General features: G+C 39.2%; 1 protein-coding gene across 3 annotated transcripts in view; it reads right to left on the reverse strand.

Annotated features, from left to right (window-relative positions):
* Positions 1-15,052, reverse strand: part of LOC109038002 (Homeobox protein abdominal B) — a 221,080-nt gene that overhangs the window by 55,952 nt on the left and 150,076 nt on the right. For all 3 annotated transcript variants that reach the window (XM_072303176.1, XM_072303177.1, XM_072303178.1), the window contains one exon: positions 14,869-14,918. The gene's annotated coding sequence lies outside the window, so the exon portion shown is untranslated. The remainder of the gene's footprint in view (positions 1-14,868; positions 14,919-15,052) is intronic.

Below are 15,052 nucleotides of genomic sequence, written 5' to 3' on the forward strand. Positions count from 1 at the left end.
GCGAAGAGAGGTGGACAGCGTGGATTGGAAACAATCGGGAATTTTGACGTAAACGCGGTACAGTGTGATCAAGAAATTTTTGACGGATTTCTTCAGTACTTTATGTCGATGAACGATACGCTCTTAAAAAAATTTTAGTAGTACCTAGTGTGACACATCACACATCTAAAAAAAAAAAAAAAAAAAAAAAAACACTTAATCTTGATTACCTTTTTCACGTACCACCGTTTCTCCAGTTAGTCCAGTTGATCATTGCCAACTTTTGCCTAACTTGGCCATTCTTGATCAGTAATTAAGTGCGGAAATTTCACCATCTATTTTGTATGCATTTGAGGTAGGTTTCAGTGTTTTTGAAGAGGGATTTAAGAGTTGTCTTCATTTTCTTTAGCGTCTACATGTCTTAATTATTGGACAGGCACAAAAAAAAATGGCTCGGAAACTTCATCTTCATCGAAACCAAGGTACTTCCTGGGGAATATTTCTTAAAACAATTGCCCCTGCTATAAAATTGTACGATTATTTATCCTAATTTGCGCTCATATCATTGGAGGTATGTATTGTGCAAGATTCTTCGACTTTAAACGAGCAAAATTTAGGTTCCATTTATGTATGGTTCGTCTTTGCCCAAACGAAGAATCGTATCTCCATTCCAAGTGTGCAAAATTGACTCTGACAGTCGATTTTTTTTTTTTTTTTTTTTTTTTTTTTTTTTTTTTTTTTAAAATGTACCATTGCAATTTCAGTCCAAAATTTTTTAGGTTTTTGCATGAGATCACAAGAAAAATCGGTAAAATTTCAGTTAGAAATGCTGAAGATACACTCAGTCGAAATGCAATTTGCGAGGGGAAATTAGGGAATATAGACATTTAATTACGTTCTTTGGAGAAAAAACGACGAATTCTGCAGACTCCTCAAATTCTACGAATAGTTGAGGACTAGGACATAATTGAGGTGCTTTAATTTCTTCTTAACGCATCGTGCGACGTGAGGAGCATGTTCGAATAATTTCGGGGAGAAAATCCAGGGAGGATAGAAATAAAGCAAAAAACTCCTTCTTACTTAGCCCTTCAGATTCCATTGAAAGAGCTCCAGGACCACACATAGCGATATGATAAAAGACTTTCGCGATCGGAGGCCAAGGCTTACACAACAACACAAATAAGTGTGTGTAAGTGCGGCCGTGTCGACCCGTAAGTGGTCAGAGCGACCGCGGCATGAACGTATATAATTTGAATTCCTTAGGGACCGCTCGAGAACACCGGTTGGAAAACAGAGAGGAAAAAAAGACGGGCGAACGCCTATACTGCGGTCCTAAGAAAAAACGCCGTATGTACGTTCGAATATTGCCAAATTTCCTATCAGAAGATATTCATTTATGAAGAAAGTGAAGTTTATTTACTCTGGAAAATTGCAGGTGTTTCAGATCAATTTATGAAAAAAATTCTCGTAAAAATCGGAAGAAACATAGTTATAAATTTTTCGAAAAATTCGAGATGTATCAAAGGAAATTCGGCAACGTCCGAAAGCTCATACGGCGTTTTTCCTCAGCACGGCAGTATATAATCAGGAGCTGTTAACTGTCCGCATTTGCGAGCAATTACCCCTTCACCCGCCCCCGTCGATCAAATTTGCGTAGCGAGGGGGGCGCGGAGGGAGGTGCCATGCGCGTATAAACAATCAATTGAAAACGCGGGAGTTGCATTCGCGATTCTTTTTTTCCCCCTCTCGCCCGTGCAGAATAAATAAAATGAAATAATGCTAATGCAGGGCTTTTAATTGTTATTAGTCACGGGATCGTAGCCAGGTAATAACCTGTACCAGCGCCGGGACTTCGGCTCCTCCCCATTGCTCACCAACGTTGCCAGATTGAACACAGTTTCGAGGATGGTTTGAGAATTTAATGCAATGCCATATAAATTTACATCTAGCCAAAAATTTCGAAATATAGAAATTTAAGGATTTGACTTTATTTTGCGATGAGAAATGCGTTAATTTTTACTATATACTCTCACTATATTAATAATTATGACCAGTCAAAACAGCCGCAAAATCATTTACGGAGGGGGCAAAAATCTCGAACTTTTTAAAAGTTTCCAGTTGGTCTTGATCGAATGTTTCTCAAAGTTTCGAGGATAGTTTGAGATCTTAGTAGTGATCTTCTAATGTATCCCACTAGATTTTTGACATAGTATAGTTTCTTGCGCAGACCTTGAGAATTGACACAAATACACGAGTTGAGGTTCAATTCTTCAGTATAAAATTTAAGATCAGTGATAAACACGAAAAAATACCCGGAATAACGACGATTTATAACCGTGCAAGGTATTGAGGAGGATGCTATCTAAAAAGTTAGTGAACAGCCTTTGAATTTTATTCAACAGTGCTGATGTTTTTATGGATAATGAAGAAAACTTTCGGTCAGAAGGTATCCAATACAATAGGGAGACATCAAAAACTAGACCGTGACACTGAATGTACGATTGATGAAAGTTAAATGCAATGCTATATTTTTAGCATCTAACCCAAAACTTTAAAATAATGCGATTTAAGGGTTTTTTCCCTTCAATGTGAAATAATAATTTAATTTACACTCTGCACAGCAAATTAATTAGGCTCAGCCAAAACCAGAGCAAAATTGTTTTGGCTGGGGAGCGAAAAGTCCGTACTTCAAGGTTAAAAGTTAAAAGTTAAAAGTTTACGGTTGATCTTGATCGAATGTTTCTCAACGTCAATGCGACATCAATGCGTGACGATGCGGTGCGAAGGTAACGCAGACAATTCTGCATGCCTCGGAACATGACGTTGGAGGAAGATTGACTAGTTGACTTCGCGAATGGCGCGTGACGTGATGATTGCATCATACGAACAAGTGCTGATTGCCGATGCACGCTGCAGGAACACAAAAGCGTTCCTCGCGCATTAAAACTCGAACCTGGCAGTTTCCTTCAGGAATTTCTGTTGTCTTAACTAGAAACCAGACGAGCAAGTTGTTAACAGGAAAATTTTCCTACGTGCACGGCTATATTCTTCAACACTACAAGTTCTCTGACTTATCACAATATTTCGTACCCCGATTCGAAGTATTGCGGGGTAAAAGCTGCCAAGCCAAGAAAAAACGCCGTATGAGCCTTAAAACGTTGCGATATTCCCTTGGATAAATTAAAAATTTTCAGGAAAATCGGTGAAAATTTTTCCTCCAATTCTTCAGAGGATTTAATTCACAATCACATCTAAAATTTCTGCAAATTTCAAGAGGAATTATTCTGACTTTTTTTAAAATAAACATTTAAATGGAGAGAATTTGGGACCTCTCGAATATTCATACGGCGTTTTTCCTTAGCACAGCAGAGTACGGCTGAACTGTTCCCGCGTGATTCTGTGAGCCTTTTAAGGAGCTGCACATTCTATTCCTTTCTCTTGCACTTCGAAATGCGGCTTTCACTTGCCAGAAGACAATAGCCTCGAAACACGCCAAAGGTTACAATGAGAATCCGAGTACCAAAAACACCAGCAACAATACCCGTGCATCTAATTAAATCACGCTGGTTGTTCCGTTTCTGAAAACCAAAAGAGGTAACTTTCTACTCCTTTCAAAAGCGATCATTCTACCACGGCATGCCGGCATGCCGGTGGCGTGCCGTGCACTCCTTCCAACCTGAATAATTTTCAGGTCCCTCGTGTGTCTCTGTTCATCGTATTTCTGATCCTAATCATTGGAATTTTGTTATTTCATTTCTATTAGGTTACCTATCATTAAATTGGCAGATTGGAATGAAAGTGCGATGATGAAAGAGACTAGAATGACTCAGCCAAGACACGCAGGGAACAATTTTGTTGCATATTCATCATCGCATCAATATTAAGAGAATTTGACAATAAATTTTGTCCTGATATTGATTTTTTACATTCAAACCTTTTCCAGAGGCAATTTACGGCAATATCATTTCGGCTAGCTTCGTCCTTTTTCAAACAGTCGTGTGATTTTGCATTGCTTTTTTCCTCTATTAGGCAAGGAGTCTTCGATAGAGGCCAATCATTTAATTGAAACTTTCAAAAAGAAAATTTAAGAAAAAGCAAAACAAGTACCTTTTCGGCAAACTATCTCTAATTGAACATTGCCACCATAGTTTTGAAAAATTACTGGAGGCATTCTATAAATATTGAAACAAATTAAAATCAAAATACCGTCTCATTTTAAGTTCGGGTTGGTTTCATAGGGTTCAAAAAATGTTGATCTCAAAGATTGTGTTGAAGAATACAAAAACCACTACAAAACAGCCACTAGGCTCAACTGAAGCTATCGATACATTATTGAAGTTCAGAAAGGAAAATATTCCCTACGATTAATGGATTCAAAATAACATAGGAGCGGAACCATTGGTTAGACTGAACGGAGGTTTAGTATTCCACTGCATCACCGACGATCCTTTAAAAAGAGGAAACGAGAAATATTCTCATGTGATGTAATCACTATCAAAAATATGCATGAGCTCCGACAGGATCGAACCAGAATTCTAATCGGACCGAAAAATTGATTTTGGCTCGGAGCTGTCGTAAGGAGATAGCATCATCTTGAAAATCCGGTTTGCCAACAGAAAAATACCTTGTTCATGAACCGAACACTTCGCTGCATGGTAGACTCGGCTTATTAAGAGGAGCAAAGGAGGGAGGTATGGTAGGGGGAAAAGGCTTGAGGACTGATGGGTACCAGTCAGCTCAGGCACAGTTGTGAAATTTAGGCATACTACATTTAATAAAATTCAAATCTCGGTTCAGCATTCTCCAAGATGGCCTTCGATTTGTCGAAGAATCTGCTGATTAATTACGATTCAAAAATACTGAAAAAATTTGTTAAGTTACGACTAGGCGAATAAATTATTTGGTAGATAAATTTTAGGAGAATAAATTATACCGGGAAGTCTGAAAATCAACTCCTGAACAAGATATGGGTGTTTTTTTTTTATTAACATTGGTGAAATTACAAAAATCCAAACGACGTCATTCGTACCATCGGTAACTTCCATTTGATCGGTCTTTAAAAGACTTGTTAATATCTCGTCCAGCGGGCTGATTATTGAAATTGATAGACAAAACGATGGACATAAGAGCCAGGAGGAAAATGAAGCTATCCTATTGGTTGAATTTGGTGGTTGGAATGGACAAAGAAGGTAAGTAATAAACTAACTAACGGCAACCCTCATTTAGTCCATCTTTTCCTCCCTTTGTCTATGAGAAGCACCCCGTTTCAACCAAAAGGATCGCTTCATACTACCTATCTCTGTTTCGTCTATGGCCTTCTCTGTCAATTTCCATAATCAGCCCCCAGGAAAAGAAATCAAAACTTCCCGTTGTGTGAATTGTTTTCTGTGTAAAATTTTGCTGAGAAAACATTAGACTGTTTCCTCTACTTCAGACCTCGTCTAGTGGTCCACGAAACCCAAGAAAAAATGCTAAATCTGGCAACGCAGGCTGAACCTCCGGATGAATTTAATAAAGATGAAAAAGTATTTTAAAGAGACACATGTTCTGCGGTTAACGAATGGGCCGGGCGCAGCGCCCGGCCGCGCATGCGTCGCGTCGGATCTCCCGAATCCATAAAATAAATTGATTTATCAACGGGGGCGCGGGGTGGGGAGGGGGTGTCTCGCCGGGCGAGGGGGCGGGGGTTGAGAGTGGAAGGGAAAGCGGAAATTTATAAGCCGGGCCCACGATTACGTCTGGAGGTTTTTCATGAATACATTACGTGGATCGGAAAAGTAGTCGCTCGGTAGCGACTGGTTAATGGAACCGGGGTGCGTCCGCGGCCGAATCCATAAATTGGATCGGCCTATTGATTGGATCAGCCGCTTATGGTTAGTTACTTGTTATAATGAAAGTTGCTTGTGCGACGGATCTGGATTCCGGTCGACTTCGGGGCCAATTAGGCCGTATTTGGGCTTGCAACACTCGACGCCTTCAGCCTCCACCAGTGGCGAGGCGTGATTGGTCGATTATCGATATTTCCAATTTGAAGCTATGGTGAAGAATCGATCATTATTAAGGTTTTTTCATAGGTTTGAATAACAGAAAAATCGATAGATCGCAAAGAACGGCACGCCATTAGCTTCCACTAACTGATGTGCCCGGCCCGGGTTAAGGCGAATTCTGGGTAAATGGTTCCGTGCATCGAGACCTCTCCGATAAATGAATAATTATGAGTTTCGTTCGAGTTATTTTAAAAATCGGATCGACATAACGATGATCCATGTCTCAAAAATATATGATCACATTTTAAAATTAATTGACTCGAAAAGTTTCTTGGGTCGATATCGAAAATCAACAGAGGACAATATTTTTGATCGTACTTTTGACCTCACTGTATCCTATGAATTTTGAAAAACAAGGTGGTAAGATAGTGGTGGGTCCACAACTTGTTTGCGGGGAAAACAAGACTTTCAGAATTTAGTTAAACGTAAAAGCATTCTTCATCGTCTTGCCAGTAAAATTCGGGTAGTGTTCAGCAATTTTCCTTAAACTTCAAAGCCTGCTCTTTAAGTGCTCGGTAAGATTTCAAATCTCATCAATACCGAGTTAAGGTTTAGCACGGAAGTCTATTGAAGTCTTAAAACATCTTGGGCTGAACAGCGTTATTAATTGAAAATATTAGAATGAGAGCCAATACTTAAATAATTACTTAACTTTTTAAGGCATTGATTTAAATTATGTATTACCACATCGTATTGGCTCTCATCCTAATATCTTCACTTTAGTAAAGTCTTGGTTATAAGGCTTGTTGATCGAGGTAACAGTAACTTCTCATTACTCATGAAGCAAGCGCGCGGAAGTATGTATTGTGGTATGGAAGTGATGGCTTGGCGTTGGGACAGAAATATCTACCTGGCTGTGGGAACAATCGACGTTCCGCGTTTCCAAAGGAAGATTCATCGCGCTGTGCTGAAAGATACCGGTTTGGCTCCCAACTTGTTCCGTTGAGTTTCAGCCTCGACCCGTCAGAAGCACTTAAAGCACATACTAAGGAGCCAGCGAATTTGTTCAACTCCAAAGTGACAAAAAAAACCATTTTACATGCCGGTTCTGAAGAGCTTGGGTTACGTCCCGTTCGCTGCTTGTACCACGAACTTATGATTTCCGCGAATGGATCACGAAACATTGCATTTTTTTATATTTTTCTTAACAAAGTACCCCCGAATGGATAAATAGGTAGTGTACTTTTTAGCGCTCAATTTGGAAAAAGATTCAACAAATTCCATCAGAATTTTTCTCCAATTCAATATTATGTTTTTTTTAAGGGGTAAAATTCTCCAAAAATTAGAACATAATAATTAATTACATTCGGACGCGTGTTTTGGTCACTCAGACCCCCACCAGATATAATTGAACCAGTCTTCCAAGCCAAAAAAAAAAAGGCTTCAGAGCGTCAAAATTTAATGAAATTTCTCGGTATTGTTTTTATTTTCCAGTGATGCACCCTTGAAACCCCCATTTTGGACCAAAATAGCTACTAAGTCAGTGATTTTAGTAGCCTAATTCTGTTGACCTGAAAATATAATCTGTAAAATTTTCATCAGTCCCTCTTTTCAAAAAGTGTTGAGTTTTAAGTTTTCATGAGATTTTTCCTCCACTTTAGGCATCACAGAGACTGAGACAATTTAATTCGATTTCCCTGAACTTGGACTACCATTAAAGAGCATAACCCTACCAACACGCACTGCACCCTAAAATTCAGAAAAGCTTTCATGTCAGAGAATGCAATTAAAGAAATAACAACCCTGAGAAAAACAAACGAACAGTATGATTCCCCCAGAAATTCCACCCAAAACTCCCCAATCAGCACAGAAGCCGGCTCTCCACTCTGTACCTAGTTGCTCCAAAGGAAATAGTATGTATGTTGGGGACTCATTTAGGTATCATAGAAACTGTTCTATTTTATCAGAAAAGATCCACCTTCTAAGTTTAATTTAAGCGCGAAGCGCAGCAAATAAACCCCCCCCCCCCCTCCTCTAATGAGCAATATTTATTTTTTCACCTAAAATGAACGTGCAGGAAGTAAGAAGGAAGAAACTTTTGTTTACTTGGATTTATCTTCAATTTTTTAAGTATCTACATTACATGTTTAGGAAATACATCCTTACATTGTTATCTTCCTTTTCTACCCCTCATATTCTATGTGTGTTGCAGTTTGCCTATTAGCTTTGATTAAGAGGAAACTAAACCTTTCAAAGGAGCCTACCAGTTTTTAAATATTATTAGAATATAGTCATAAAAAATCTCATAATATCCCAATGGTTTAGTTCATTTTTAATTATATTTTTCAGGAACCACCGAAGTCCAGAAAGAAGCAGAAAAGAAGAAAAGTACATTTGTACCAAGGAAGAGTGAGTAACTTTTGGCACTTTACATTGTTTTCGGTTATTAGTATGGGTAACAAAATACACTGGTTGAAAAAAGGCTTTTCATAACATAAAATGTGTTAATGCTCGATTTTTTCCCCTTTTACCTTGCCGCAGACGGCGGGGGGGGGGGGGGGGGGAAGGAGAAAAACATGCATGAAATTTGTTTCTTACATTCAACATTTTCGTAAATTTTCAAGTAGGCATTTTGAAATTCCAACATGTTAACCATTTATCTCTACATATTTCAATTCATAATCAATTTTCTGGTAAATGAGCTGTCCCTGAATAAATGACAATCATTGATGCTTCATCGAAGGTGATCTGATAAAATAACCATGGTTCGTTATGAATCGTCATAACCTCGAGGCAACTCCTTGTGCGGTGGGAAGGTAGGCGCATCCCTCACAAGCAGGGATCCACGCTTTCTCGTTCGTAAGTCCTCAAACCGAGCTTGGGCCTTCTAAGGGAGGAAAACGGAGATCAAAGTAAGGGAGGATTTGCGGGGGTCTTAGTGAGAGACCCGACGCCTTTGTTTTAAGTTGTAAAACGGAGAGACGGCTCGGGAGAGTCGCATTTGAATGGAAGGCGCAACCTCCGGCTCGGGGGGTTAAAGCTTATCCCGATCCCGTAGTTTCATCCCTGTGGAATCTCCGGGAGCTCCAGAATACGCACGAAGGGTCTCATTTTACGAATGCTCGTTGTTTATAAACTCGAGGTAATTTAACGTACAGATTAATACAGCGATGCCTGGTTGGAACGGATTAAGGGATAGATGGTTCCGTAGGAAGTAGGTGAATAAACCTGCGTTTTAATACGCAAATACATAAAAATAAATAAATAAAAATTGGATAGTTGATTTGTACATTCAAAGTGGTTTGAAGTGCGGTGCAGAAACAAGTAACAGCATTTTTAGCAGGTTTCGCCATGACTAAGTTTCAATGAGAGCACTTACTTGACTTACACCTGTGAATTAATATCGATAAGGACCTACGTTTTCTGTCTTTAGCTGCAATATAAAATAATTTATACTTATTTTACAGGTCACACGCCTTCAATAAGAGTTAAACAAGCGGTGACACCAATGGTACCTCTACGCTTTAATTATTATGAAATTCAATATTTTTTAGTCAATGTTTTGTTCATTTAGCTCACTCCTTGAAGGAAGCGTGGTTTGGTTCTTCCTCCTGAGGTCAGAAGATGAGAGATTCAGTTTACAGACGCAGGATAAAGTTGTAATAACCTTTATATCTCCAGTCTTGATATTGCATGATGCTTTAAAATGAATGAATATCATGTACGATCTTCATACCATGTCGAAGAGGCAAAGGTTTTTCTCTTCTTTCCTACTCATTAGAACCAGGAGCTTAGAAGACAGAGGGGAGGTAGGCCATTTACCGCCGTCCCAGAGCTCAAGTTAATTTATGACGCGACTGCTCAGCCAAGAGGACTCCGCAAGTTATTAATAGTGAGAAATTATTATTCTAACCCTCTTGGTTTCATTGTTGGGTTTTTTTCTCGGTTATTTTAGGTTTCAGGAAATTTCAACCTGGCTTGAGTGGCGTCTCCTTCCCTGCTAGAGTCAAGGGCCGATTCTCCAAAGATGTCAACTTCTTCCGATCCAACCTTGGCTGGGGATTACTCACAACCGAAACTTTCGGAGACGCCAAGCGCCGCCGTATATGGTACTTTCGGAGGAAACCAATAAAATACCGACGAGCATTCAGTTTTTACTAAAATAATATTCGTGCGAAATGAAGCAGAAGGACTTCAACTGAAGTTTTTTCGTTGAAAAAATACGTAAAATTACTAAGAGCGCATGGAAAGAAATTATCTGAATCCAAACAATGCTCCTGGCTGATTTTGGCGCCACGAAAGAGTAGTAAAATATCTACAAGTTTCCTTGAAAATTCGTACTTTGTCAAACGAAATTTGGTGTTTGCTGAAGGCTCATACGTCGTTTTTCCTTAGCACGACTAGTGCAACTACGCTTATATCTGGCGCCAAAATCAGCCAGGAGTATAGTTGGGATTATAATAATTTTTTTTTTCAGTGAGAGGTGAAATAATTCGGACAATTCATTCAACTTCAGAGAGCTATAGCAGACGTTTTTAGGTACGGTTACATTCCATCGCAGTAAGACTTACAAAAACTTGAAATCCATGTGGAGCAATAACAATGGTTCTTAAAATGGTTCGAACAACAAAGTGGTTTTAAGAACAATTCGCTGAGACAGATCGATCAATTTGTAATATCATGATTTTAGGACGTATCTTAAAAAAATCGCCAAGCCTCACACCACGGTACAGTCCGTCAGGTTCTTATGCTTTACAAGACTGAACCGAGGTATACTTTGAAAAACTTTGTAAGTATGTAGCGAGTCGCAAAGTTTTTTGCCCTCCGATTTGTGATACAAGTCGGACCGTAATTGTAAAGCTATTTCAAATTTTTCGGTACACCTTACGTATACGAACACTTGATGGGCTAAAACGTACACTGGAAAAAAACACATTGGATCTAGAGTCTAGACTCTTGAAAACATTGACAAGAAAATGGACTCTTGATTCAATCAGACTTAACCTTAAATCAAAAGGAAATCCGCTTAAATTAAGAGGCTTGGTTCTTGATTTAAGCTTAAATCTGATTGCACCAAGAGTATTTTTTCTTGTAGATGTTTTTAAGAGTCTGGACTCTAGATCCAATGTGTTTCTTTTTCCAGTGTAATGTGATGCATGCTCTGAGAGTTTTTGAGGAAACGTCCTTAAAAGCCCGAAATTATCAATACCGATGGATCGGCTATCGAATCGTTCACATGATGAGAGACATCTGGAGTGTCCACATGATTTAGAAAAATTAGTGAAGTATTTTAGTAAACGAAATTAACATCTCAAAGGGTCGGGAGATATATTCTATACCATAAACTAGTGCGTAAAATAGTGTTTTATTTTTTCACCAACAGATTGCGGTGGACACACGGTCGTTGTTGCAAATTAACGCACGTTGGCTGAAAAACTCTAACATGCCATTTTATTTATTATAGACAAACCACGATTGGTGGTTTTACATATTTACGAATGAGAGTGGTTATGACTACCCTCAGATGGTCATCTGGATTAATTTCAGTGTGTAATTACAACCCTGTCCAAATCTCGCTGAGTGAGTTGTACTGACATTGCATAAGATGTTGCCTCCTTGAAACTTACTTCAACGCAGGGAGTGTTGTATTCCCCCTAATTGAAGGAACTTTTTAACGCTCAACGAGTGAGTTCTTCATTAGGAACTTAAGTCGCGTTTTAATCGACACAGGCTGTTATGGTATTACAGGAGTGGTATTCTCTCACCACCCGTAAAATTTCAATAAACCCGACTGAATGATGCGCCGACAAGCGGAACGGATGTTAAAACTACGGCCCAATAAAAGGAGGCCATTAATAAATCTAGTCTTGCGAGTGATAAAACCGAAACTATCAGTAAACCTGGCAACAGCACGCGTCTGTCCTGGCTTTCGGCAGGTCAAATAATTCGCGGGCTTTGAGTTGATTTTTATTGCTCTTTAAATGGTTATAAAATCATTTTAATTACAATTATGAGGTTTTATACCGGGTAACGAAACTAAATAACGCTTAACGTTTGTGTTTATATCAGCGTTGAGCTAATTCGAAACAGGATAGGATAATTAGACCGCAGCTCCGTTTGATGAGTTCTTACTCGATCTGTTTGACTCCTTATGGTTTCATGAAGGAATTCCTCGCTAAGTTTTTATGCTGTGATCTTGCGATTCCGCGATATTTATATTCATTCACTCTGTCGTAAAATTTACTGCCTGTCAACTCTCTGATAATAACTTCATCATCGTATTTACACTTGTCTTGACTTGAGACAATTGAGCTATTCAGATTGCAGAAACCTGCTTTTTAGATGCTTTACGGCTCTATTCGCATCTTCTCTTCTTACTTCGGAGTTCTATTATCGCATTGGCACGGATATAAAAATTACAATTTACTTATAATACACAAATAGCTATTGCAATTCCATGTTTAGTTTTTTTGTCACTAATGTTGATAGAAACCAAAGGAAGGGAGTAAACGAGAGGACGGCTCTGATACATTTTGGGAGCGAAGTCCAAAACTTTCTATCATTTACCCTCTCTCGCGGAATCACAACCCCCTCTCACACCCCCCCCCCCCCCAAAAAAAAACAAAATCTTCCTTGCTTCTGAAATTGCTACAACTGCGCGGTTTATGATTCTTACCAAAGTTTAAGGGAGTTATGCAATATCACTGTGCTTAATTGTAACATCCTCCTCCCCTTTAGCAGGGGACGGGTCCCAATCCTTAAGCACATGAAGAAAAAATAGCGTCACGCTCTACTTGACGCCCATAGACCATTACGTGATATTTGGACGGCTCCAAAGCGAAATGTTCATTTCGGAGGAATTAGAAGAGAACTTGTAAATGAATTGGATCAAAATTGACTATGAGGTCAGTGACGAAGCACGGATTATCGACTATCGATATTTTCCTGTTTAGATCTACGGAAAAGAATAGATTAGTAAGGCATACGTTGATACTCGAATACCCTGATAATCGATCTTTTGACGTATGTTGAAAAGGCAGAGTGATCGATACATCGCAAAGCACGCCACGCCACGCCACTTGTATGAGGTGCGCGTACTGAATGAACATCGGTCCTTCTGATTTGTTTCATTTAAACAGTTTCTCTCAGCATGCATACATTTAATTCGTTCTTTTTTAGGGTCCATCTTTTTTTCTTCGAGTAACATATACCCACTGAAGGTCTGCGATTCATGAGCTATAAATTAGAGCGAGTCCGAAAATACATCTGCGATACTCGGAATTCAGACGATCCACTAAAGAATACGGAGGGACTGATTTTCTGGGATTTCATGAAAACGAAATCACAGAGGCATTTGCAGCAAATCTTGGAAAATGCCAAGGATCCGAAAGGAATATACAGTGGATTCGAGATCGGTTTTCTACAAATAACTTCCTACAGTCAATTCCTTGATGTATTGTGAGAAGTAAAACTTAAACGTCACCAATAGGTGAGCGCAAAAATTTTAGGAGGTGGTCAAAAGTGAGACGTTGGGTGAAAAAAAGGACATTTCATAGTTGCGGTGTCCGAAAAACTTCACTAATAATTTATATTTTAGAGAAGAAACGAATCAAGGAATCTTCTGCAAATTTTCGTTTTTAGTATTGCAAAATCACGGAGAAAATTCAGCAAAAATGTCTACGAATTCCATACAACTGGCTTCATTTATAATAAATAATATGTGAGCGGAGATTCTGAGACACCGTGCCCAAGAAGTGCCCTTTCCGAATCCAGTGCTTCAATTGTATTACTTTCCGAAAAGCTGAAAAAAAAGTCGAAACGTAGAGGAAAAACTTTATGGAGCCCATGAGCACCAAACTCCCGCCGCGCAGGGCATTACCGCTAGCGCTCTCTGGCGAGACGTCATCGAAGCGTAAAGCAGCGTTTGGATATCGGAATGTCCCATGAGGCAGCACTCGTCCAGCCAAGGACAACGAGAGCACAGTCTACGTTTTCCGTTAAAACGTCTAGAGCACTCTGCTGTGAAAACGCGGAGACATGGGATTCAACGGGGCACCGCTAGGTCGCACTCTGTGTTAGGTCCTACTGAGTTCTGGCGGGAATTCAAATCCTCCGAAGACGTATTGATTCTCATTTCTTTTCGCCCACCACGCGTAAACGAAGGGTGGTTTCACAGACCTCTGTGTTTATATCTTCGTAGTTGTTCGGTTTCATGGCGTATTGTGATTAGACATCGAGTTCAAAGATAATAATTGAGGCGTTGGGTGCAGAAGGAATTTTTTTTTTTTTATTGCGGTGTTTTAGAATCCCAACTGCTGATTTCTATTCTAGAATGGAAACTATTGAGTGAATTTCCTGAATTTTTTGGTTTTCAGCATTATAAAATCATAGAGTAAATTCAGGAAGAGTTCGAACGGATTCCATAAATAGACTTGAATGATAGTGCATGAGACGTTAACGGAGACCTGAGACACAGCAACCAAGAACTAAGAAGAGCATTTTCTGCACCTAGCCTTCGATTGCAGTCAAATGGGTAGGCAATCTTTCAGCGAGGAACTGATTCACGACTAAAGCTCTTCCTGAAGTGTCCAAAATTTACGGGAAGCATTCGGAATTCTAAATTGCTATTTATTAGGTCACCCAAAAGTTACAAATCCAGGACTTTAATTTATGTTGGTGTGTGTTGACATTGGAAGAGGGCAAAATCAGCTTCAGGACAGTCCATTTCAGGGAAATAGATCTGTATAATGTTTCGAATGATACGAGGAAAGGAACCAGCAGCAAAAAAAAAAAAAAAAAATCAAACCAGAAGTTCAAGAACTAAAAAGGCGAAAAACAAAAAAAAATCATAAGGGAAACGTGGATCGATCAATATATGTGTAGGCTTAAAACGAACTCTTACCAGGTAAAATAATACGGTCGCTGATTTTTTAAACCATTGCTCTTGAGATTCTGAAACAAAAATAATAATTTATTAAGCTACTAGGGTTTGAATACTTAAATTTCGGCAGGCATTTTTATAATTAGAAAACTTCGCGTTTGAGGTATCTGATTTCTTGGGAGACCATTCCCGCAAATATGGCTTG

This window comes from Bemisia tabaci, chromosome 8 (genome assembly GCF_918797505.1).
Source record: "Bemisia tabaci chromosome 8, PGI_BMITA_v3".
Classification (NCBI taxonomy): Eukaryota; Metazoa; Arthropoda; class Insecta; order Hemiptera; family Aleyrodidae; genus Bemisia; species Bemisia tabaci.